The 24,061-nt window shown below is 44.8% G+C and overlaps 1 pseudogene; it reads right to left on the reverse strand.

Moving 5' to 3' along the window:
- Nucleotides 1–6,533: 6,533 nt before the first annotated feature.
- Nucleotides 6,534–23,486, reverse strand: LOC134758283 (RAF proto-oncogene serine/threonine-protein kinase-like; annotated as a pseudogene).
- Between the last annotated feature and the right edge of the window lie 575 nt (nucleotides 23,487–24,061).

The following is a 24,061-nucleotide window of genomic DNA, read 5'->3' on the forward strand; positions in this document are numbered from 1 at the left end:
GAGCCTCCTGGTGTAGAGTACTGCTCGGCTTCCAGTGAGCAGCTCTGCAGTGAAAGGGTATGTGCTCAGGGCATCCTTAATGTTGCCACTGTTTCACGTTGCTCCAGACATGCAGGATAACTCCACCTGCAGCAGGCTATGTTCGGCAGCCCAGTTCCAGAGACTGAATCAAATGAAGCTCCACTCCTTGCAGTTATAAACCAAAAAGTATGAGACAATTCTCAGTCAACTTAGTTTATTTTGCCAAGGTTAAAGACATACCCAGGAGGAAGAAACAGACTCACAGCCTCCAGTCTGTGCCATTCTTGAAAGAGGAAAAGTGGGCTGGAGGGAGAAAGGTGAGGATATTGGTAATCAATACGTTGTAAGAGAAAAGGAGCAGGTAGGGGATAGTCAATGGCACGTCCCTCTTGGACTCAGTAAATAAGCACTTTATATATGACAAGATGAAAACAGAATAGGTACCTGTGTAGGGATTTACCTTGTTATCTCTAGCTATCTGCTTTTAGGGACAAAAGGAAAGGCAGCTTTGTTCCCGGAACCAAGCTGGGTTCAGCTGCGTTTTCTCATGGCCCAGTGAGAAGCAGACTGACTAGGAAAGACTGGAATTTATTGTTGTAACTGGCTGCAGGGAGAAGGTTGGAGATAATTTCACCAGACCAACTCAGTGTTACAATTTTCTCAGCGCTTGTATAGGCTGGGGTTATTTGCCTTCCTGCCGTGTGGCATTCACCTAATTCTATGGGTAACTAATTGTTTCAACTAGAAGGTCAGAGGCCAAAAAAATGCTTTCAAGTCTGATCAAGCTGTGAGGGCCCCTGTACCTTCAAGGCCTGTCTCCCTAAATTCTACTTAATGAGGACCTTGGTACCGGAGTGATTATTTCTATTTTACCTCATTTGCAGTTTGGTCCGGAGAGCTGCTTTAGACTCTCCAATACATCTGTTCACACGGCTGCCTCTGTTAACTTGACTTGTCTGATTTCATCGACCCCAAGAAAGGTCCTGGCAGAAGAAATGCAAGGCTGTCTCCATTATTTTGACTTGCTCCAGGTTTGGGAGAAGCCTGTGTAGGGCATATGTTTCATTTTTGGCTTTAATACATGGGCATCCATTTCCCTGGGTTTAATTAGCTTTATATTAAAGCAGTGCTGTGGAAATTGTTAACTGGGGTGTTATACAGGCCTGTCTGCTGGTTGTACAGGCCCATCCATGTGGCGGTCAGGGAGAATTGGCCTGCCACAGAATCATGCATGACTTGGCTATCAGCTTAAAATTTTTGAGGGGGCATAGTAAATTGGGGTCCTGGGTTTTTATTTTCCTTTCACATAGCTTACCTACATAGCTTACATAGAGGCCTGTACCCAACCCACCCCCTGATCAATTCTATCAGGACTTGGCAAAGTACCTGTGCCTGAGAAGAGCTGAACAAACCCTTCTATGACTAGATAAGGAACAGCTGCCTTGTCACTATCTGTATTAGTCAGGGTTCACTAGAGGGACAGAACTAATAGATGTATATATAAAGGGGAGTTTATTAAGGAGTGTTACCTCCCACAATCGCAAGGTCCCACAATAGGCCCTCTGCAAGCTGAGGAGCAAGGAAGCCAGTCCAAGTCCCCAAGCTGAAGAACTTGGAGTCTGATGTTTGAGGGTGGGAAGCATCCAGCATGGGAGAAAGATGTAGGCTGGGAGGCTAACCCAGTTTAATCTCTTCACATTCCTCTGTCTGCTTTATATCTTGGCCGTGCTGGTAGCTGATTAGAGGGTGCCCTTCCAGACTGAGGATGGGTCTGCCTCTCCCAGTCCACTGACTCAAATGTTCATGTTTTTTGGCAACACCCTTATAGACACACCCAGAAACAATACTTTGAATTCTTCAAGTTGACACTCAGTTTTAACCATCACAGTATCATAAGCCTGGTACACTGGCCCCAATCCTCTATATGACCTCTGCTCATTGGGACTGTCCAAGGCTAAGGAGTACTAAGGAGAAATGTCTCTTTGCCCAAAGACATCAAGACTGAGGACATTACTCACTGATGCTTAGGAATTAATTTGTCTGCAGTGTTAACTATGTAATCTAAATTCGCACGGGGCTCTGTTTTTCTCCCTCTAGACTGCTGAGCAGAACAAATTCTATTGAACTGCTACTCACCTTGGAAGGAGCAAGTATCTCCTCCTTGTGACACTTAAATCTGCTCTTGCAGATTCTCAGGTGAATGCATCATCATCAGCTCACCCAGAGGTAAAAGACTGAATGCAGAATGCATTGAATGCACCAAATGCAGAGTGCTGGGAGCTTCTGCCTTTTCCTCTTCATGGGTTGGTACCAACTGAATGTTCTTATCCCAGAACATCGAGAGATAGTGGCAGTGGTCATTGTCAACATGAGTATTAGTCTTGTTATGTAGGATAATTTGGATATAATTGTTGTACTTCTACCTTAATAGGTGTATAGTATCCAGTAAGGGAGTTTCCAGGGTACTGAGGATACCACAGGAAGGTTTTTTCAGTGTATACCTAATTTCTTCCACAGAAAATTGAAGTAAAGACCTACTTTTTGTGTAAGGTATAATAATTCATGCTTTGGTATTCATGTATTTATTGGAAACTTAGATTGAACACTGGATAATACCAGCATCTTTATTTGGTAAGGGTAAGAAGATACACAGCTATTTTCCTTGATCATGCTTGCCAGAGAAAGAATACTTCTGAGGCTTCTCATACGAAACTAAAGTGGCTTACTGGATTTTTCTGAAAAGACTGACAGAACGGAGTATCTGTACAATTTTGTTCCTGCTCTAACAAATGACCACCAAGTTTTAATCAAATCTGTATCTTTTCACAAGTTTGAAACAGCTCTCATTTGGGTAAGATCATGGTGAGGGCAGGGTTTGTTCCTGTCTTGTTGCTTTGAGGACCATTGGATTCTGGACCTTCCCATGTTTATAGGTCCCTTCCATTGCTTGACTTGTGGGCTGTTCGTTCGTGTGCAATTTCAGGACCCTCTTACATGTCAAAACAGCGTACATTTTAAATCACTTTCACCTTTGCTTCTGCGCTTCTCTTTGTCTATAATTGTTCTGACAGTGGATCCCCCTGGATGAGACCTGGAATCTTAAATTCAGGGCTATGCAACCTTATTTCAATACATTTCCTTGTCTCCTTAGACATTCACATAACATGTTTACAGGTCCTAAACACTAGGACAAATATATTTTGGGAGGTTATTCATCTGCCTCCATCTGGTACTTTGGGCTTTGAGATCATTTCTAACAGAGGAGGAGGATCTGGTGACAAGGTGGAGAGAGCCGTCACTGAAGGGGTGGAACTACAGTGTTCACTGATGGGAGTGTAGGGCACTCAATGGTACTGGGGCCTCAGGAAGTACATAATGTGGGTATCAGAGTTGGATTCTGGGTCCAAGAGTCTAATTTTGTTCTACTTGTCTGCCATGATCATTATAGCTTTGTCCTACTTCTGAGGCATCTGTCCCTTGTGCTGCTGAGATGCGACTTTGCATGACAAAGTTGACGAAGATAATGAGGATGCGGCCCAGGGCAGCCTAATCACTGGAATGTAACCACCAAGACACTCCCTTCCATGGAAGTATGAGCTCCATGCCCACAAAAGCAGTAAGATGACCAATGCAACAGTTGGGAATGGATAACAAAAAATACGGAGAATAGCCCTATCCACAGATGACCTGTTACTTTGATCCTATTTCCCTACATAGTCCAAGGATCTAAAATGAGACCTATCTTATCTGCCAAATCTTCCTTACATGTCATGAGTTGTTCCAAGGTGACTGTTGTGGAAGGTAATGACAACCAACACCCCTGAGTACAGTGGAGGTTTAGGAGGTTTGGATCTCCACATTTAAGTACTGCCAAGTGTGTCCTCCTGCATTTCATTGCTATATATCTCACTGTGTTAGAAATGGGATCGAAGATACTTTTTCACACTTGTGAAAGAGATGCCTTTCTCCTTGAGCTGGTAAGAAGGGTATGTATCTAATTTCAGGTTATTAATGTAACTTTTTGGTGATGGGCATCCATTCTCCCTTCTGACATTTTCCTGAGTTCCTGTGACTTGATGGAGCCTAGCCCATGTCGTGCTACTTCCTCTCATGGAAGCTTTGCCAACTTCTGTGGGGTTTGGGCTGCATCACATGGGGTAGTGCTGGATACAACCTTGATCAATTTGACTCTTATCTGCCAGACATTCTTGTTTGTGTCCCTACTGAGTTCATGTTCATGCCAGAGTTTGGGATGATCCAGTTGAGGTTTCTTGCTACCTATGGGCTCTGATGGAGATACTCCATTTTATCCCCAGGGAGGTTCCAGTGGGTGTGAATGACATGGGCAATACTTACTGTGGGCCTGGCTCCTGGCAGTCGTCTTTCCCCACTGGCTCCCATATCCACAGTATTGTCAAGTGTTCAGTCTTCTCTGTAAATTCTTTGAGTAGCTGAAGTTAAGGACTTAGCAACATAAATGCTGTGAGTAGATGTGACCCATTGGTAGTTCTAAAACCACCCAAGGGGTTCACCTTGCCCACTGCCAGACAGGGGAATTGCAATAGAGAAAAAGTAATTCACACGGCAGACTGTGAGGGAGACTGGAATTTTATTACTCAAATTGGTCTCCCCAAGCATGCGGGGAGCAGAGTTTTTAAGGATAACTTGGTGGATGGGGGGAAGCCAGTGAGCCAGAATTGCTGATTGGTCAGAGATGAAATCATAGGGAGCCAAAGCTGTCATCTTGTGCTGAGTCAGTTCCTGGGTAGGGGCCACAAGATCAGATGAGCCAGTTTATTGATCTGGGTGGTGCCAGCTGATCCATCAAGTACAGGGTCTGCAAAATATCTCAAGTACTGTTCTTAGGAGCAGTTTAGGGAGGGTCAGAATCCTTGTAGCCTCCAAGACAGCTTGCAGTTCAGAAGCAAGATGGAGTCAGTTAAGTTAGATCTTTCACTGTGTCATAACTTTGCAAAGGCGGTTTCAGTTCCAGTGTAACAGAGGAAGCCTTTCCCCTCTACTGACTTTAGGTTGTCTCTCTCTGGTACACTAAGGACAGGGCTGGTGCTCAGTTTCTATAGTTATTGAGCACTGGGACCCATGAGTAGTGAGGTGATCTCTGCCTGTCCTGGACAATCCCATGGGTTGACATGGTGCCAGAAATGGACCCATGTACATTTTCTGATACTTCTCCCTAGAGGTTACTGTGTAGTATAACTGTTCCTGGAACAAGCTGGGTCTGGCTGCATGTCTTCATGACCCAATAATGAGAGCCAGACAAGGGAATTTATTGCTGTAACTGGGTACAGGGAGAAGGTTGGAGATAGTTTCACTAGACCAACTCAAAGTGTTAACATTTTCTCAGTGCTTACATAGGTTGGGGTTATGTGCCTATGTGGGGTGTTGCATTCGCCTAAGTCTATAGGTAACAAATTATGTTTTAACTAGGTCAGAGGCCAAAAAAAGTCTCCAAATCGTATCAATTTATGAGGGCCTCAGTACCATCAAAGCCTGTATCCTAAATTTTAATTAGTGAAGGTTGTGGTACTGAAGTGATCCTTTCTATCTTCTTTATGATTTCATCCAGAGATCTGCCTTAGACTCTCCAATAAATCTATTCACACAGCTGCCTCTGTTACCTTGATTCCTCTGATTTCATTGACCTGAGGGTGGGTCCTGGCAGAAAGAATATAAAGCTGTCTCCATTATCTTGACTTGCTCCAGGTTTCGGAGAAGCCTGAGTAAGATGTATGTTTCAGTTCTGGCTTTGATGTCTGGGTATCAACTTCCCTGGCTTTAATTATCAGCTTAATGTTAAGGCAGTGCTGTGGAAATTCATCTGTGTAGCTGGGGTGCCATGTGGACCTGTCTATGTGACTGTGAGGGAGAATTGGCCTGCCACATGATGATTCAGGCTGTAATTTTAACTACAGCCATTTTAGAGCCTTAATCTGTCATAAGATTAGAGTTCTCACCCCTCTGAAGCTTTTTATATTAGAATTGATCTCCACTTCAACCACTCCCACAATGAGGCACTTAACCTTTTTATATTAAACTACTAGAAAGTATCCTCAAAACATTTACCACTATGATACAACTTTGTCACTGTTAAACAATATTCAGTGATACGCATTAGTGCATAAGGAGGACTTTAGTAGGACCATCATGATGGATGCTGGGACTAGTGCAGGGTGTCTCATGGGGAGAGATCAGGTTCAACTTTGAACACAGCATGTGCCAGTGGGAACTTACAGCTGAGAAGCAATGTGGGGTCAATGGATGAAAAATGACCAATAGGAATCCTCGGAGGTAAAAGGTATTCTGGCTTCACAGATCCAAAAGCATTGCTAAAGACCAGCCAGAAAAATGAGACATCATTTGAGGGGGATGGGAGAAGATGAGGAACATGAACAGATATCAACTCTGAAGCATGGGGACTGTCAGAACAGCAAGCCTTTCTGGGCTGAGGATGTTGAATGCATGCAATGGTCTTGGTCAATGCAGTTGGCTCCTCAGGAAAAACTGGTGTTTTTCGGAGGCTTTTTTGGGTCAGCTACCAGCCTCTTTACTGCTTTTGGGCAGTTCTTGTGTATCTTGCTAAGATCTAGGACGGGGGGGATACCCCCAGCCTGTCAAGAAGATAATCTGGTCGGGGTTGTTGATGTGGGAGAAAGGAAGTGCCCCTCCCATCAGCTCATAAAATGAGATGCCATACGCATTGACATGGGACTGGAAGCTGAGTGGGTTTTTACCCTACGTTCAGATCGCCTCTGGGGCCATTGCCTGTGGGTTTCCTTAATCTGCTGAGAATCACTTCGGTGTGACTTCACTGTTGCCAAACCAAAATGTCTCTAGTTCACACCATTAGGCCTTCATGGAGAAATATGTTGGATTTCATGTCTCTGTGGATGATCTTCTCTGCATGCAACTAGGCCCTTCCCTGAGCTGTCTACCAGGCAATGTCAATTAGCTGGAATGTCTGAAACTTGGTCTCCTGGACATGCAGGTAGTTGTAGAGGCTGCCTTCACAGCACTGGGTCACAATGCCAGGTTGTCCTGTGTCATGTACCCCAACAAGAGCAGAAGGTCCACATGTCCTACACTGCTCTGGACAGAGCCACCTCATCTCTGAAGGCCTGGAACTGCTCTGGGGGTCAGGTTGACAACCTTGGAGGATCTTGACTGCAATGCCTCTGCCACTTAACCTGAAACAGTTCTGATAGAGCCTGACCTGATCTAAGCAGAGTGTGCCACTATATGGGCTTGTATTTCCCCAGAAGAACATGGAGCTGTCCATGAGGTCTAACTTTTTTTCTGCTGGATCCCAGAGCTCAGTGACTTTCCTTGTGTGCTGGCACAGGGGTTAGGGCTGTGGACCAGCTCATTGGGCTGAGGTGGCTGGATCCACTGGGGTAGGGCTGTGAAGGGAAAGCAGATTGACTGTGACTTGGTGTTGCATCCTCAATCATCCTCCTGTCCACAGGTGTGGTGATGCTGATCACGTGGACATGAAGCTTAGAAGTTGACCCCTCCCTCTGGGAGAGGAAACCTTCAGAGGGGATGAAGGAATTGAATATGAAAGCATGAGGTATAGAGTGTCTGTTGGGAACTAACACGCATCCAGGAAAGACTGTCATGTATGATACATTGTCAGAGAAGGTAGTGCTGGGACCTCACTGTAGCCAGTTTGGAAATGAATTGTCTGATATTACTCCAGCCCACGTGCCTAGTGGGTACTTTAGTGCTATAGTGCTCATGAAACTTGTAGCCACGAGCATGATGCTGAAATCCACTTAGCAGGAATTTCTGATGTTACAAAAGGTAAACTTCAGGAGTGTCTTCTGAGCAAAGTTGTGTGTTGTAAGGGGAACATGACTCAGGAAACCTACCTGAAGCTCTTCCCCCATCAGGCAGCATCAGTATTCCAATATAAATGCCTTTTTACCCTCGTGTCCATTAAGTCTGAACACAGCACTGTGGTTGCAGCCTCTCACCTTGAGTGCTTTCACGAGGCAGCCACATGAGCTCCTTCCGCTTTGCACACTGACCACTGTTCTTTGCTTGTTGGCAAGAAAACAGTGCTGCCTTCCTTAGAAGAATCTGAATTTGCTGTCATCTGATGCCTGGTGCTGATAGATAAATGGCTGAACAATTGTAAGGCAGATGTAGCTAGAGCCATAAAACTCCTAGGCTTAGAATACAGAACCCTTGCTGCTTGTTCAAGCTCCATGTGTGCTCCATTGACACTGTTGAAACCATTAAACCTAAAGGAGCCAGGCTATACCAAGTGTCCTGTTGCCTGAGGGCAGCTTTTCCTCCATTCCTTCTCTCCACCATATGGGGGAGGAGGAGGCATTTAGATTTGGTTCCAAGCCCAGAGGACAGGCCCCTAGGCAGCCCCAGTATCTCGGTACTGGAGCTCTCTGCCTCAGGGCGCAGGACCTAAGGCCCAGCCAACTGACTTCCTGACCTTGAGCTTAGTGAAGAAACCTTCCTCATACTTCCCTGAGGCTAGAAGCTTCTGATCCTCACTCCTGTGATATCCACTGCCTCTTGCTTTTCATTGCCACGTGCCCCACTCTTCCATTACAGAGAAATGGGACTTGACATTTTTTCTTCTATAGGTAGTTGTGTAAGGGATGCTTCTTGTCATTGTCTGAGCTGGTAAGAAGTATGTGTACCTTGTCTTACTTGGACGATTAATGTCCTGTTTATGAAAGGACTTGGTTCTCTCCACATAACACTTTCTCATGATTTGAGGGAGCTTAGCCAATGTCACACTGCTTCCTCTAGTGGAAGCAGGTGCCAATCACACTGGCCTGCACTTTGCCTACTTCTGCCATTGTTTGATCACTGCCATCTGGGCCACTGATAGATATAAACTAGGTCACCTTTTGACCTTTGACAGACTCCTTATGGATGCATAAGGAGGTCATTTTAAATCCAGAGATTAGGATGGTCCAGTGACATTTGTCACCACCTATGTGTTCTGGTGGAGATTTTTACCCCAAGGGAGATTTCATAGCATGGGTACCATTGATGGTGGACATGGGTTACCATGGTCTTTTCCTCTGGCTCCCACATCCATGGTTCTCAGACCTCAAGATTTCAGTCTTCTCTGTGGGGTCCCTTTTGAGTGGTGAAACCCTAAGGTCAAGGACCTGGCAACATATGAATGCTGTGTATATATCTGACCCACTGGCAGTTCCGATATCTGACAAGCATTTCCCCTCTGTCCTGATCATAGGTTGAACTTCAGACATGGTTCCCAGAAGATTGACATAAATTTATCCTCTTCAGGGAACATCCCTGCTTTTCCTTCCTGTGGTGCAATTGGTGAGTTGAGGGATTTGTCCAACTAGGAGAACTCCTTGATACTTTATTATGCTGCAGAAGGATGGCGTATAGCCTTCTAGTTTCCTGACAATCACAGGACATGTGACTATGACAGAGGTTGCATGTCATTGTAACTTTCATGAGTGGGTAGTTGCCATATGTGCTGCCCCCCTTCTTTGAAAGCCATGGGTTCCATCTGAAATTGTTAAACTTAATTCCTAAGTCCTGCTGGAAGAAAGATTTGTCTACAAATGAAAATAACATTTAACACTGCCTGTCATTGTTAGCATCTGAAGTTGCTTCAAGATTGACTCAGGAATTCAACACTGGATATTTCTGATCTGTGTTAGTCCTCAGAAATTAAGAAGTCCTGAACTTCAAAGAATTCTGCATCAATGTCTACATTCCAGTTAGTAGGGATGTTAGATGATACTAATGGAAGTTATTTTTAAAATAACAGAACTATTGCATTGCCTTCTGCAAGCCTTACTGACTTCTGGAGTCAGACCTAGTGTGGCATCAGCAAGTCCCATTGCTTGTTTCTCATAAGTTAGAAAGATGAGCTGTTCCAGTGGAAGAGTCTCTGAACCACATGTCCATGATCATGGATGGTATCCTGAATCAAAATGCCTGAGCATCTTTTTTTCCATAGTGCACTTGACTGCTAAAACGAGAGGAATGAGTGACGAACACATCAGCCCCTTGTTCCTCCACATGTTAGCCTCCCCTCTTCTGTGCTTTTGGGTGTAGGAACTTTCTTCCTTATCTTCAAGTTATTTTTAACCCATTTATCTCATATTTTAATAAGTACCATACCTTAAGCTGAATGCTTTCATGGATATTTTGACTTCATGTTCTTGTTCTGGCCACCATCTGCTGCTTTGTCTTTGAAGTTATCAACTGTCTTGAACTTAATTTCCTTCTTGCTCTATAAGTTTAGTTTTCTGAAAATGATTGTGTACCTTAGGTGACTACCTTATCCTGTGATTTCTTGTAGTGGCTTTCTTGCCTGAACTTAAAAACTGATAGAGGGGCTTTATTGAGAAACACTTGTTTTTTTCTAACTGGCTGAAGTGACCTCCATCCGTGTTGAAGGTCATTATGTACTGAACCTGGATGTCCTCTGAATCTGTGACATCTGTTATTCAAATTGCCCTGAGGATGCTAAGACCTAAATGCTAGGGGACGAGAGCTGGAACCCCACTTCTTTACATCTTCATTGGATGGCTTAGGCATGACTAGAAATGAAATAGGCAGAGACAGTGTTTCCATGGGCAACAGTGCACCTTCTGTGGGCAGACAGGTGGAGGCTGGAGACATGGGGCACAATGCCGAAACCATCAGTCTGCAGTGGCATTGTCAGATGAGCTAACCTTTGGCCCAAACTTTGAGCCAGTGAAGAGTTTTAGGTGGAACACACAGCTGTTCTTTTCGTCTGGTCACTAGCCTCTTTGTTTTTCTGGGGAGAAGGCTAAGAAGTCCTGGGGAATGGCTATGAGAAAATAAACCTTGGGTTAGTTTTGTGACCAACTTACTGTTGGTCAGTAGAGTTGCCAGAAGGTGCAAACCCTTCATCCTGCATTTAGGAACTACATGACCATCAGACCTCGCTGGCCAGCTGTGGAACCCTGAGGACTTGCATATCTGTTTGTCTTGAGAGTAAAGCTGGTGAGGAGTCAATCATCAAACTTGGTGGGGTTACTTCATCCTCAGCAATGAGTCCATCGTAGTTTACACCTTTTAGGTGATATAAAATTTCATACCACAGTAAAAGCAGATTGTCTTCAGTACCTTTGTCTACCGGATGAGTTTGTCAATGTGACTAATGCTACATGTGTCAAGGTCTACTTCCTGAGAAGTGGTTAATGCCTCTGTAGCAGCAGGCTGATTGCCCATAACCACTCAGGTTGTTGTATTAAGGTGGCCTGTTAGATGTGTGGGGATCTGATGTGCACATTCATCAGCTCATGACTATCTCCTACCAATTCCTGGTGATGACATTCTGGGCTTTATTGACATGCTTTCTACTTCCAAAGCGTCTGACATCTCATGTTTAAAGTCCTGGTGAGTGACCTTGCTTTTCTGCTCATATCTGTGTACAAGTTTTTTCAGTTTCAACACCAGAAGACATTGTGTGACAAGACCATGCATCCTGGAAGAGCCACTCTCCCCATAGCTTTCAGAATGGGGCTTTTGCATGAGATCTGGTCTTTGACGGTGAAAGTGGGGAAGGTCACATTTTTATGCCTGGAGTCTATGGGGAGTCGATGAGGTCAGTGCAGGCATGTACCTTCTCTACCTCCTGGCTCTACAGGTGGTTCTTCATTTCAGTGTCCTGATTGTTCTCAGCCTTATTGGCATCTCCATTTGGTAATAGAAGGTTGGTTAGAAAAGGTGAATCACCTTTTGAGATTCCCTTCTGGATGAACTATCCTCTAGTAAATCTGGTGAGAAGGCAACCTGTAAACTGAGTTGGCTTAGTTCCCAGGAATGGGCCTGTGAAGACTGATGCACATGGTTTGTCCCTCCAACTCCTTGTTAATGTCTTATCTGCTGATGCTGGCCACTGCCTGGAATGTCTTCAGAGCCCAGAGTGAATCTCTTCTGCCTGGCTGGGGATGTGGTTGTATTGTATTAGGTCCTGTCTATACACGGGTTCTGGTGTGTTTAATCATGCTTCTGGCCCTGTTGAATTGGTAAACGCCAGAGTAGAGAAATAACTTGGACACTCTGCTAGGTGCCCCAGTGAATGAATCTTTCTGTCCCTTTGGACTGTTCAGAACATGGACTAAAGTCTTAGTATACCTTGTAATGTGTGGGTATTTCCACATAGTGACAGATTAAATCTGCTCTGGGAACTTCCCTGAAAACTTGGACAGTGCCATGGCTTAGAAAATTCCCCTAACGTTGAGAAGAATGTTACCAGAATGAATAGTAATCACCCCAGACTTCATGATAGGACATTATTACCATAAGTACCCAAAAAGAAGAGATGCTTCTAGCTCCATAGTCAACAAGGCAGCTTTTCTGGGCAGCAGGTGCTCAATCTGAGGGGCATGATTCTAAAATCCTTTCCATCCCCTTGTTGTCTGAATGTTTGGTCTGGCTGGTCCCTCCAGGGTAAAAGCCACATGAACCAGAGCTGTGACATGGAAGCAGCTGCTGGTCTTGCTTCCCAGGTCTTAGCCTTTCAGATTTGTACTGGCAGATGTCTTCTGGTGGAGGCGGTCAGAAACCAGAACAATGGCTGCCACTAGGGAGGAGGGTTGAGGAGGTTCAGAGCTGTCTGTGGAAAGGCTTGACTTGGGGGTATGTGCAGGTGAGAAATGTCCTGCCTCTTGCATCTGTGCTGACCACAGCTCATGAGAGGCAGGGACTTCATGGTCCCCTGTGAAGTGTGAAGCAGCATCACTGGCCTGGAATGAGGATGTTGCAAATGCTTCTGGTGGCCTGAGTCAGTGCAATGGGCTCTTCAGGGAAGATGAAAACTGTGAGTTTTCCCATCTTTGTTGGCTGGAATGATTTGGATGTGATTGTATTTCTACCTTTTGGTGGATAGAACCAAGTAAACAGTCTTCTGGGCCCAGAGAATACCTTGTAGATTTCAGTTGTACACTTAGTTCCTAAAGCCTTCACGTGTGTACTCGGCAGTTCTGTGGAGGTTATAGTCAAAGCATTTTCTGAAATCTGAGAAGGAGCCAGACCATGTCATCTATGTGCTTCATGACAACTGACTCTTCCAGTGTTTTGCTTTGCTGTTCTATGATAGTCTTGAATATCCTGAGTCCTGAGTCCTGACAACTTTCATTATATTAATCCTCAAATTTCTATATTTTTCTACAAAAAAACCTTTGATCTTCCTAAACGTTTTCAATCACAGCACTCCATTTGCAGAACCCATTATAGAGATTGCTAAACAGATGGTGTTTTCTCCACTAAGGTTTCCTCCCCTTGTACTAAAGCCAAGATGTCCTGATCACATATACTAACTTACCCTAGAGAAGGTTTCTAGGATAAAGCATTAAGTCACTCTTCCAAAAACACGGTCCATTATCCCCATCAAGGAGTTGACTGTGGGAGCAGACTGCTGCTGGCCTCAGAACGTTGCTGGTCCTGTTTTCTCCACTCATGTAGCATCTGGGGACTAATGAAAGTGCTGTGTTCTGGATCATCCCATAAACCCATCATTGAGGCCTCAGGCTAAACTGTCCATTTTCTGGCTCTTACCTTTGGTTGTTGCTTAGCAGCTAGGTAGGTGAGCACCCAAAGTGGTGGTGTACCAACTATACCTCTTAAAGCACGAGCTGCTCTTGAGACTTCATTTCTCACTCCATTTTCAGGTTATTCAAGGAGCCCTTTCTTGTGGCCTAAACCACTCCTACAATGACAAGTTAGCACTAGTGATTAATCATTAGCTGCTTTCTTACTTTTTCATCACTTGTTCTTACTGAAGTGCTTTGGTGACATTACCGTTGTATTGCTGGGGTCTTCCACTAAATAGGACTTAGGGGATGTATGACTTAGCTATTCTGTTTGTAGAATCTTCCTTCAGACACAGCTCACGATAAGCACTTTCCTTTTCCATGTTCTTATGAGTAAAATGAGAGGATAATTCTTTGCAGAATAGTATTCTGAATGATACCAGTATCTCCTTCACGTTGGCATAACAATCCCATCCTGAATCTCCAGCTGAGAACTTGACAACTGGAAAGTGCTAATAAGACAAATAGCAAACATGAGCGATAGTCAAGTTCTTGAGGCTTAAATCCTTACCTCTGCCTGTTACTGGGATTACTATGTAAAATCTTTTGAGGCCAGCATTAACCTCTAACAATTAAATAAGAAACACTCTGCTCCTAAGTCTATTGGTAAATTTTCCCAGAATGAGGCTCTGTCTGAGCTGGCAGTTGAGGCATGCTCAGCTTGGGACAGGAGCCCATGTACCTGCTTTGTTTCCTCCTAGGCACAAAGCAGCTGTAGCTGCAGCCCTAGGGCCTTGGCAGCTTCCCATTGTCCATTTAGTGTAGACATTGGAAGTGGGGGCATTGTTCAAATAAAGGGTTATAGGTGATACTGACAAAATGTTCTTGGCATATACTGTATGATGACACTGGCTGGAATCTTATCATTGGGCCATTGAAGGGATGGGCCTTAACTGTATCTCTTTTGAAAAGGTTTGTGTTAGAATTTGCCAGATATGGCCTGCACCACTGCTGGGTGCCATCTTGCAGAACTGCTGCATAAATCATGCCCTGCCCCATTCTCCCCTCACCTGCCACCCATTAGCTGTAGGCCAATGCGGTTTTCCCTTTGCACTTCAAGTTGTATGTGAGATGTCCAAGGGCGTAGCACCATAATGAGGATTGTGTGCATCCACTCAAAACACGGTAGATGCCCATCTGTTTTCTGCTTGGATTTGTCTGGCTGCCTTTAGTTAACTTTTCTAGTGCAGTTTGCTCCAGGAGAAGACTGGAGTTGTCCATGCTGAAGAGGGATGGCAGAGAGGAGCTTGAATTCCTGCAACTTGGGGATGGATGAGTCTTCATGATTCAACCTTGAAAGCTTGATTGCCTTGTGATCAGTACACTGGGGACAGAAGTTCTGCTTCGGGTTGTGAGGTAGAGCCTTGCGTGGCATTTCATCTTCAGGATCTTGGCCTTGACTCTGCGGCTGACTGGTCAACATGTTTTCACACTCAGGTTGGAAAGTGAATGCTACCTTGTAGGGAACGCTGTACACATTATAGTTCATGTCAGTGTATAGATGTTATCCTCTAGTTTGAAAGACAACCATGAATTTCTACCAAAACTGTATTTTAAAGCATGATTCCCAAGTGGGACTGATTTTTGGAGGACCTCTCTGACCCAAACTTGTCAGTTAGGAGTCAGCACTCAGGATGAGGCTTACATTTTCTTTCCTATTTCGATGTAGTTGCTTACTCATGCCACACTACAGGCTCCCTGTAGTGTGCTACTGAAATGGCCTTGGCACGCGACATGTGTCTTATGAGAATCCTCCCCTAAGTATGACATGGAGAATTTTATGCAGGTAGTCTAGGCTGCTGGCCCTAAGAGATAGACATTCTTAGAACTTTCTTGTAAGAGTTGATGATAGCACCACCCACACCAGCCTTACCCATGCCAGGGCTAGTTCTAGTGGAAGCTGCTGCCAAGTATGCTTGGCTTTGGCTTTGCCCACTTCTGTGGCTTGATAATTCCATGATCTGGGACACTGCTGGCTACGACCCAGGTCATTGAGTCTTGCTTGCCCACTGTGTGTGTTGCTTGTGTGTCCATATGGGGGAATCATATAAAAGCCAGAGTTTGGGATGATCCAGATGAGGTTTCTCATCACCAGATAGTTCTGGTGGACCTGTTCAGTCTTACCTAGGGAAGACATATTGGATGTGGATTATATGGGCGTTATTGACTGGGGCCCTGGGTCACCATCAGGGATTTGACAGAAAGAGCATTAGGACAAATAACTAATGCATGTGGGCCCAACACCTAGGTGACGGGTGGATAGGTGCAGCAGACCACCATGGCACACATTCACCCATGGAACAAACATTCACATCCTGCACATGTATCCCAGAACTAGCTGTTATGGCTACTATCTCCTCATTCATGTTCCAGGGCTCTTTCCTTTCCCTCCAAAAAGGTCACCAGGTCCAGCATGGAGATGGCAAGACCCACAGACCATGTTTTTGTAGTCCTCTATTGTTACTTGACTATGCAAAGCCTTCTGAGAAGGGTGCCAGGTATTTCCATTCCTCCAGAGAATTCTATGACCCCCATCCCTGAATGTCAACAGTTTATATCAGTTTGAGCTTCTAGACCTACATACATGTTCTTCACTCAAGTATCAGGAAACTGGAGCAACTCCCATTTGAACATATCAGGAGATTTCTTCCCACTGTGGGCCTCAGATACATTTTGTTTTGCAGGTTCTTGCACTGCCTTACTGGGATGGGTTGTTTTCCTTTGGAAAAAATTTCTTCACAAATCTGAAAAAATCCAGAGGGTGGGAATCATTTCTGCCTTTCCTCAATATCAGCATCTGATTTGGTGATAACCAATGTGTCATTTCCCAGCTTCCAGGATGTCCTGGCAACTTAGCTATGCATCTCCCAGGACCTGCAGATCACAGGGCAACAGAGGCTGTGATAAAATCACCAGGAGCTCCTGAGGTGGAGGACATGGAACAGGAGAAATGGATCCCAAGATCTCCTGAAATTCTTTTCCACCAACCCATTGCTTTTGTACCAGAACAAAAGTGGTTTGTCAGTTGCCATGGCAAACACCGAGGCTTAGGTGACACACAACAGATTGTGTCTCTTAGGACTAAAAATGTCAGAAGCCTGAGTTTTCCCCAAAGCCAGTCCCAATGCCATACTGGGGGGAGCGTTCAGAGTGGCAGGTGCTTCCCGTCAAGCATGGGGAGGGCAGGGCTGGTCCTTGCTCTTTCTGCAGATGTGTGGAGCACCTGGGACCCAGGAGCAGTCAGATGACCTCGGCTCATCCTGGAGAATCCCAAGGGCCAACATACATGGCATCAGAATTTGACCCTTTTAAATTTGCTGGTACATTTTCTCAGGGGTTACTTATGAGTACTGTGGTTAATTTCTGCTGTAATCATTTTTGAGCATTAATCCATCCCAGGAGTAGCGTTGTTTCATGTGAAAGGGGCTGCCATCGCTACCTCTGCACCTCACACTGTTAGAAACTTGACTGTATTAAATTTTAGTATAATCTTTAAATTGCCTTAAAATGTCTGTAAAATGCTCTTAATATGATATTGCGTGTTCATATTTTAACAAGTACTATATCTTAAGCTGAATATTCCAAGTGTGTTAGGACTTCATATTCTTGGTCTGGCCACTGTCTGCCATTTTCTTTGAGGTTATTGATAAGGGAGGCTACACTATTATTCATTAGTGCTCATGGAAGCACAGTAAGAAACACTTTGTACGTGATCATTGAGATAGGTAAGGGACTGATGCAACCAGGTTTTGTAATAGAAGAATGGGCTCAAATCTGAACACAGTATAGACAAGTGGGAATTGATAGCCAAGTAGTATTGGGTCAGACTGTGATGAAATACCAAAAGGGAAGAGGTTTGCAAAACAGACTTAGGGTTCTTTGCTGAAACTGGATTTTACAAGGATGTACACAGATGGGCCTGAAAAGATTCAGTCTGACTCCAGTTGGCCAAGGAAAGAATCTTGATCACTCTACCTGCTGTTCAATTTTTGAAGAATAGTTGTCTTTACCACTGTCTCTTCTGATATTTCGAATAGATGGGATGCAGAGAACTTTGTCCTTAGGTTTGGGTTGATGGTCATAAGCAGCTGTACCTTTCTAGAGCTCTTCCTTAGAGACAGCTTATGATGGTTCTACCTCTTCCACTTTGAATTAGGTGGAGGTTGATAAGAAAAGGTAAACAGTCTCTTTGCTGAACGCACTTTTGGGAAGTGAACACAGCTGCTGCTTAAAAGCACAGAAATCCCTCAGGCTGAAATGATGGTTATGATCTTTACCTTCAAAGCACTGCAGCCTGGCTCTGAGTAATGTACTCAATATCGGGAGGTCTGCAAGGAGGGAGGGCAGGTGTGGGGTGTGTGTCCATCCTTGGAGTTCTGCTCAAGCTGCCTTTTTATTAAGCTGGGGATGCCTGATCCGGACAATATCAGTCCTGATAGCTGATCTTCAGAAAGAGTGGCAGTAGGAGACTGTTCTTGAACTTACCCTGAAGTCAGTCATGTTAGCTCTGTCTACTCAAGTGGAATCCTGGGAAACATCTGTCTGGTCTACTTCACTTAGCTGTAGTTATCTAATTTCATTCTGTCCCACAGGTCATAAGTGAAAGCGACATGTGAACTTTGGGATCATGCCCTTAAAAATGTGACCCTCCTCTTCTCCACTGTCCTCTTTGACTGAGTCCCTCCTCTCTGGGAATAGTAGGACCTCAGAGGAGGAATGTGATGTATGAACCTCCTTGAGGTCACCTGTGTGTAAGATAAAAGTACTGGTGGGGTATGACATTCCAGCAAAGAGTACTCTCCCATTAAATTAGGCCTGGGGTTTGGTAAATGGGTCTGTAGGCCTCAGATCGAGGATGATTCAGTGGGTATGCATGTTCCTACAGAGCACCCATTCCCTTGTACCTGGTTGTACAGCCTTCCGACATCTTCCATGCCAAAGGAATGGAAGAAGGCAGCTCAGTTGGCTTGAAAACAACCTCACCTGGGAGAGGCATCTATGCCTGCCCAGACAGAAAGATTGTGTGATGTTCCCCTTCCTGAAATGTTGTAGCGGCTTTATTGCTGCCTTTTTAAGTAAGATCTTGGTACTCTGATCAAGGTTTCCTGGGAGGCATCTTTGTTTCTTTGTTATGAAAATAATGGGATATGAAGCCAAAATATTATGGGTCAAATCTCAACCATATCTCTTGTATACATTGAGTGGAATATTCAAGAGGGCTTCAATTTCCTTTCCTGGATAACTGTTTAAATATTTGCCAATGACTCATTGCATTATCCTTGGTCTTGTAGGTGTGAATTTGTTACAAATGGGTAAGATATGGCTCCTAAAAGCATTCACGCACCTGGAACTGATGCCTATAAAACTGGATATGTGAAAAGATGTTATAAAGGCCAGTAAAATCACCTTCTGTGATACTTAGCAATGAGTTTCTGACAATAGAAGCAGAGAGCTGAGGATAGGAAGAACGCTGAGGGATTCCTTTATGAGTACAAGGGTCTGAGCATACTCTCCACCTCTCTAAGCCAAGTCACTGGAATTTTTCTCCTCCGGATGAGCTAACTGCCTTTTGCTGAGATGTCACTGCCTGAAAAACCAATGAGGGTGAAGGTGTGGCCCCAGGCAGCCCATTCATTCCAATCAAACGTCATACCACCTGGATGTCTTTAGGTGAAGGATGGGCTCAGTGCCTCCTGAAGCATTGAGAATAATGAATGCAATAACTGAGTAAGTCAATAGTCAACTGAGGCTAACTTGAACTGAAGGTTTCATCATTTGGAATCTTGGTTTCTCACCCCAAAACAGGTGAGATTGTGTACTGAAGTATCTAAAATAGGCTTATGTAATTTGCCACATCTCCCTTTCATGTTAATGGATAGTTCTAAGATGACTATGGAAGATATTCACGATTGTCACTCTTCCTTTGAGCAACATGGAAGTTAGAAAGTTTTGGTCTCTGCACCTGGCATTCTATCACCATTGATACTCAGGCTCTGGTCATTGATTCACATTGCTCTTGGATTCGGCGAACTTTGTTTCTTCCATGCCCTCACCTGTGTACCAGTGCAGGAAGGCCTTGTACGTGAAAGTAGCACTAAATTGCTGAGATACACGTGAACGGCTCTAAGATGCTTGAGTATTGTAGTGTTCATCACCTACTGCTTTTCATTGGCATACACCTCACTACATGTTAGGGGAGGAAATGGTATGTGAAATATTTTGTGCACATGTAGTTGAGGGATGCTTCTCTCTATCCTCTGAGCTCATAGGAAAGGTGTGCATCTCATTTTAGTTGGACCATTAATGCTGCTTCTATTGAGAGGACTTCTCCCCTCTGTCACTTCCTTGAGCTCCCATAATGGGAGGGAGCGTTGCCAATGTCATATTGCTTCATAGAGTGGAAGTTTCTGCCAGATGTGTTTGGCTTTGCTTTGCCCACTTCCGTGGTGTATGTTGGACCCCCATGCTGGATACAACCTAAGTCATCCTCTGACCCTGGGCTGTGGACATTGTGTGTCCGTATCGGACACTTCTAAGCCTGGGTTTGGGATGGTCTTTTGCTTGTTCCCACACAGCATGAAAATGCTTTAATAGAGGTTATAATACATAGCAAGAATAGCAAGTGCGCACGCAGACATCATAGAACACACTGTAGGTGAATAAAGAATTGATACTCATCATCAGGCACCTGTCTTACAGGTGGGATGGAAGGTGGCACAGAGTGAGCCAGCATAGAGCCTCATCAGAAAGGGAGAGCACTAGGCTTTCCCCAGATAGGGGCAGGGGCTCTGTTCTCTTGTGATCCTGAAGGGTCACAATACTGCTTTTCAGCTAAACAGTATCTCCCTACTCTGAGGAAAGCTTCCTTTCAGGCAAGCTTGTCTGTTTCATCCTGTTATAAAAATGGTGGGAAACATAATGGAAACAGGAGGAATAAGTCTCTCCTGCCTACATTAGGGTAAAATAAAGGCTGAGGTCTTAGGTTTCTGTTCATGTGACTGTTTAAATGTCTGTCGATATTTCCAACAGTATGCTCATCCCTGCACTTCTCAGTGGGAGGATAATCTAAATGGAACAACTTCTTACCAGCTACCTTTCTCCTAAGTGTCTAAAAACTGGCTTACTTGAGTGTGAATATTGTGTAAAAATGATTAATCTGTCCTCAATATGCCAAATCTTCAGCCCATGGATTGTAGTGAAGCCTGACTGGCTTCGCACTGCATCTTCTGTGGATGAAATTGGAAGCTTGGGATGTGTCTGAAACCATCTATCTGTGTTCCCTACAAGGCTAATCGGAGGGACAGGGCTGGACTGGACACTGCACTGTGACCCTCCAAGGGAAAGAATCTCCAGGCTGTCTTTTACCCTTTGTGTGGTATACGTGGGTTTTGTGGTCCTCTTCCCACCAGCCTCTAATGGCGGAGATAATAGGTTGTCTTCCATCTTGGCTCCCTGATGCTCTTACTCTTTATTTGCCAAAATGGGCTTATTTCTACTACAAAGTGTTTGAGATTGTCCATCTTCCACCATCCAGATATTCTTGCAATTTGAGCTTGTTTATCTCTGGAAACATCTTTTGAGTGGTGACTCCATGGACAGTGTTCCCTGTAAGCCTGGATCTTCCCCTGAAGCCAGCACAACCTGGGCTCTCATATGATTTTTAGTCTACAGGGCATCATCTTCCAAAACTTGTCTTCATGAGTCATGGGACCAGTATCTTTAGATAGTAGTAGCTTTAGAGACACTTGTTGATCTGTGAGTTTTGTCTGACGGGTTTAGGGTTTGTCTGAGAATACATTTTAGGAGCATGTGCTTCACGCAGAGTGTATCAGATCTTGGTCCTGGATGAAAGGGCATCCACCTGGGTTGGCTGTTATGCGTAGTGCCTGGCAGATGGGTGGTTTCCTACACTTGGGCATATTTCTGCTTGAATCTTCAAATAGGAAGTGCAAGGCTGAAGGCAGATAGTTTGCAGCCAGCTGCCTCCTGAGCTTTCCTTATTGACACCTTAGGTACCTCCTAGAGATGTGACAGCTGCAGACAGGGTGAGGACAGTGCACAGCATGGGCAGCAGCAGCATGGTCTCTGGGCAGACAGGGCCCATCTGGAGACTGGAGCAGAATTTTGAATCTATTCTAGTCTCTCCCAGTGTTGGCCTGCAGAGATTCACTGACCCTATCAGGTATGGGCAGGAGCACAGGGGTGTTAACATGGTGGAAACTGTTCTTCCCGCCTTCCTGGTCTTAACTTTTACCTAGCTACTGTTTTGTGCTGTTCTGGGGAACGTGTTTTACACATGGCAGAGTGATGTCAGAGAAAACAATTTGCTCAAGCTTCGTATGAAACAAATTTGGTGTGCGTGGAGAGAAGGGGCCTATCAGGACGGCTCTGCTGCCGTTCAGTCTGGTGTGAAGCAGGCGCCTCACTGGCAGCTCTGAATGTCAGAACTCCCCTCAAGCCTCACTTGTTCTGGCTGGAAAGTTGGTGAGCATGAAACTATGCTGTGGGTGTCTACCTTCCTTGGACAAATGAGCCCAGAGTGCTATGTCAACACTGGATTGAAAAGGGAGTCTGATGTTTTCAGCTTCAGGTCTTATTCTGGGGAAGTTACAATCGTTGTTAGATGCTTGGAAATAGTTTTCCAGATACAAAGGGGTTTTTCCTAAATTCGTCTTCCTCTATATGCAGAGGTGCTTTAACGTAGGCTGCGATCATATTTTCATGTAAATACAGCTCTTAACATTGTAGTCGGCTGGGTCCACTTGAGTTTAATTGCAGGCTGTTTCTTATACCAACCTTGGATCTCAACTGTTCAGACAATCGTGGGGATGTTCCGTTCAGCTTTGCTGCTTGTGCAACTTTCTGCTAATGACTTTGGTCTTTGATTCTGCAGAGAGCATTTCATTTTACAGCATTCTATTCATTTTTCCAGTGTGCACAAAAAATGATCGTACTCCAAGAAGGGCCTGAGGTTATTGACCTTGCATATCCTATGTCCGGGAAGCAGAGCAAATAGCCACCAAGGGATGAGATGAATTCTTGACTGACCATCACCTCCTTTTCAGGTGGAGGCACTCACTTGGATTGGTACTTAAGCATTGTCTTGCAGTGGCTTCAGGTGTGAAATCTTCCAGTTCCCTTTAGTCTGATTTAGTTGTGTGCGTCTACTCACCTGTGAAAACATGGCCTGCATATGAAACACTCACCTCGCTGTACCTGGAGATCATCCGAGTCAAGATTGCCATGTCTTGGGGGATGGCTTGAGCTGGAAGATCTAGGTAGAAGTGAGTATGGACTTCTCTGCTCCAGTGGGGGACCAAGAGAAATGTGACCATACAGAATATTTAAATCTTCCACAGCTATGCCCTGGAAAAGAATGGTGAGAAGTGGGGTATGGCACGTTTAGCTTGTGTTGTCCCCATTTTCTCTAGTGTGCTAATCTTCAAGTCGGTGACAAGGTCAACTCAAAGGATTACACGGAGGTATCCGGGCGTCATATGCTGCTGTGTGGAAGCTCAAGTCTCTGGACCACAGAGGGTTTCCAGGGCTCTCATCTTTTTGTGTGCCCTACCCCCATCCAAGAGACAGAGCTTGGGCCCATCCTTGGCTGATCACATACGTTATACCTGCTCTAGACCTTGTCTCTGTCTCATAAAACCTATGAACTCAACGTCATTTTTTTCTACTCTTGTGTGTGTCTGCAGCTCTCTAGGGGCCTCCTTGGATGAAGGAGTTGTGTATATAGACTTGTCTCAGGTTCCTACCTCTCCTGTGGTTAATATACTCCAGAACTTTTGTGTCCCCAGTCCCACTCTGGCACAGTCCATGAGGGATGAGGTACTGTAGGAGAGGCTCTGCACTAGACATGTTTGGAGAGATACATGTGGTTTGGTCTTCTAGTTCCTGCCTGGAATGTCTGTGGAGTCCACCGTGAAGTTCCCCAGCTTGGCTCTGATGTGCTCTATTGGTGGTGGTCTTCCTGGAGAGTGGGTTCTGGTAAAATTGACAAGTCTATGGGCTTTCTTCATCTTGTAAGTCTTAGTGGGGAAAAGGACAAGGGCAATGTCCTTTAGAACGTCTGTGAAAGGCTCTATCTCTGTTCTTTTTCCTCTGGACTGTTGGGGAGAGCATGACCTCTCTTGAGTCACAGGATACCTTATAAGAAGCAGGCATCTCTTCTGGGTCACAGTTTGCTATGGAAACTTTTCCACAAATGTGATGTTCGGGGCAGTGCTTTGGAATTCACCATGAGAGAATAAAGGACTGAATGTAGAATATGTGGTGAGTATTCCCTAGGCTTCTGAGATGTTTCATTTGTTCCAAAGGTAAGAGAGCAGGAAGCTTCCAGCTCCACGGTCACTTAATGGCACCTTCTCTGGGCAGGAAGGACTCAGGATTTAAAGGGCACAATTCTGAAAGCATTCCTGTCCCCATGTTGTCTG

This window comes from Gorilla gorilla, chromosome 3 (genome assembly GCF_029281585.2).
Source record: "Gorilla gorilla gorilla isolate KB3781 chromosome 3, NHGRI_mGorGor1-v2.1_pri, whole genome shotgun sequence".
Classification (NCBI taxonomy): Eukaryota; Metazoa; Chordata; class Mammalia; order Primates; family Hominidae; genus Gorilla; species Gorilla gorilla.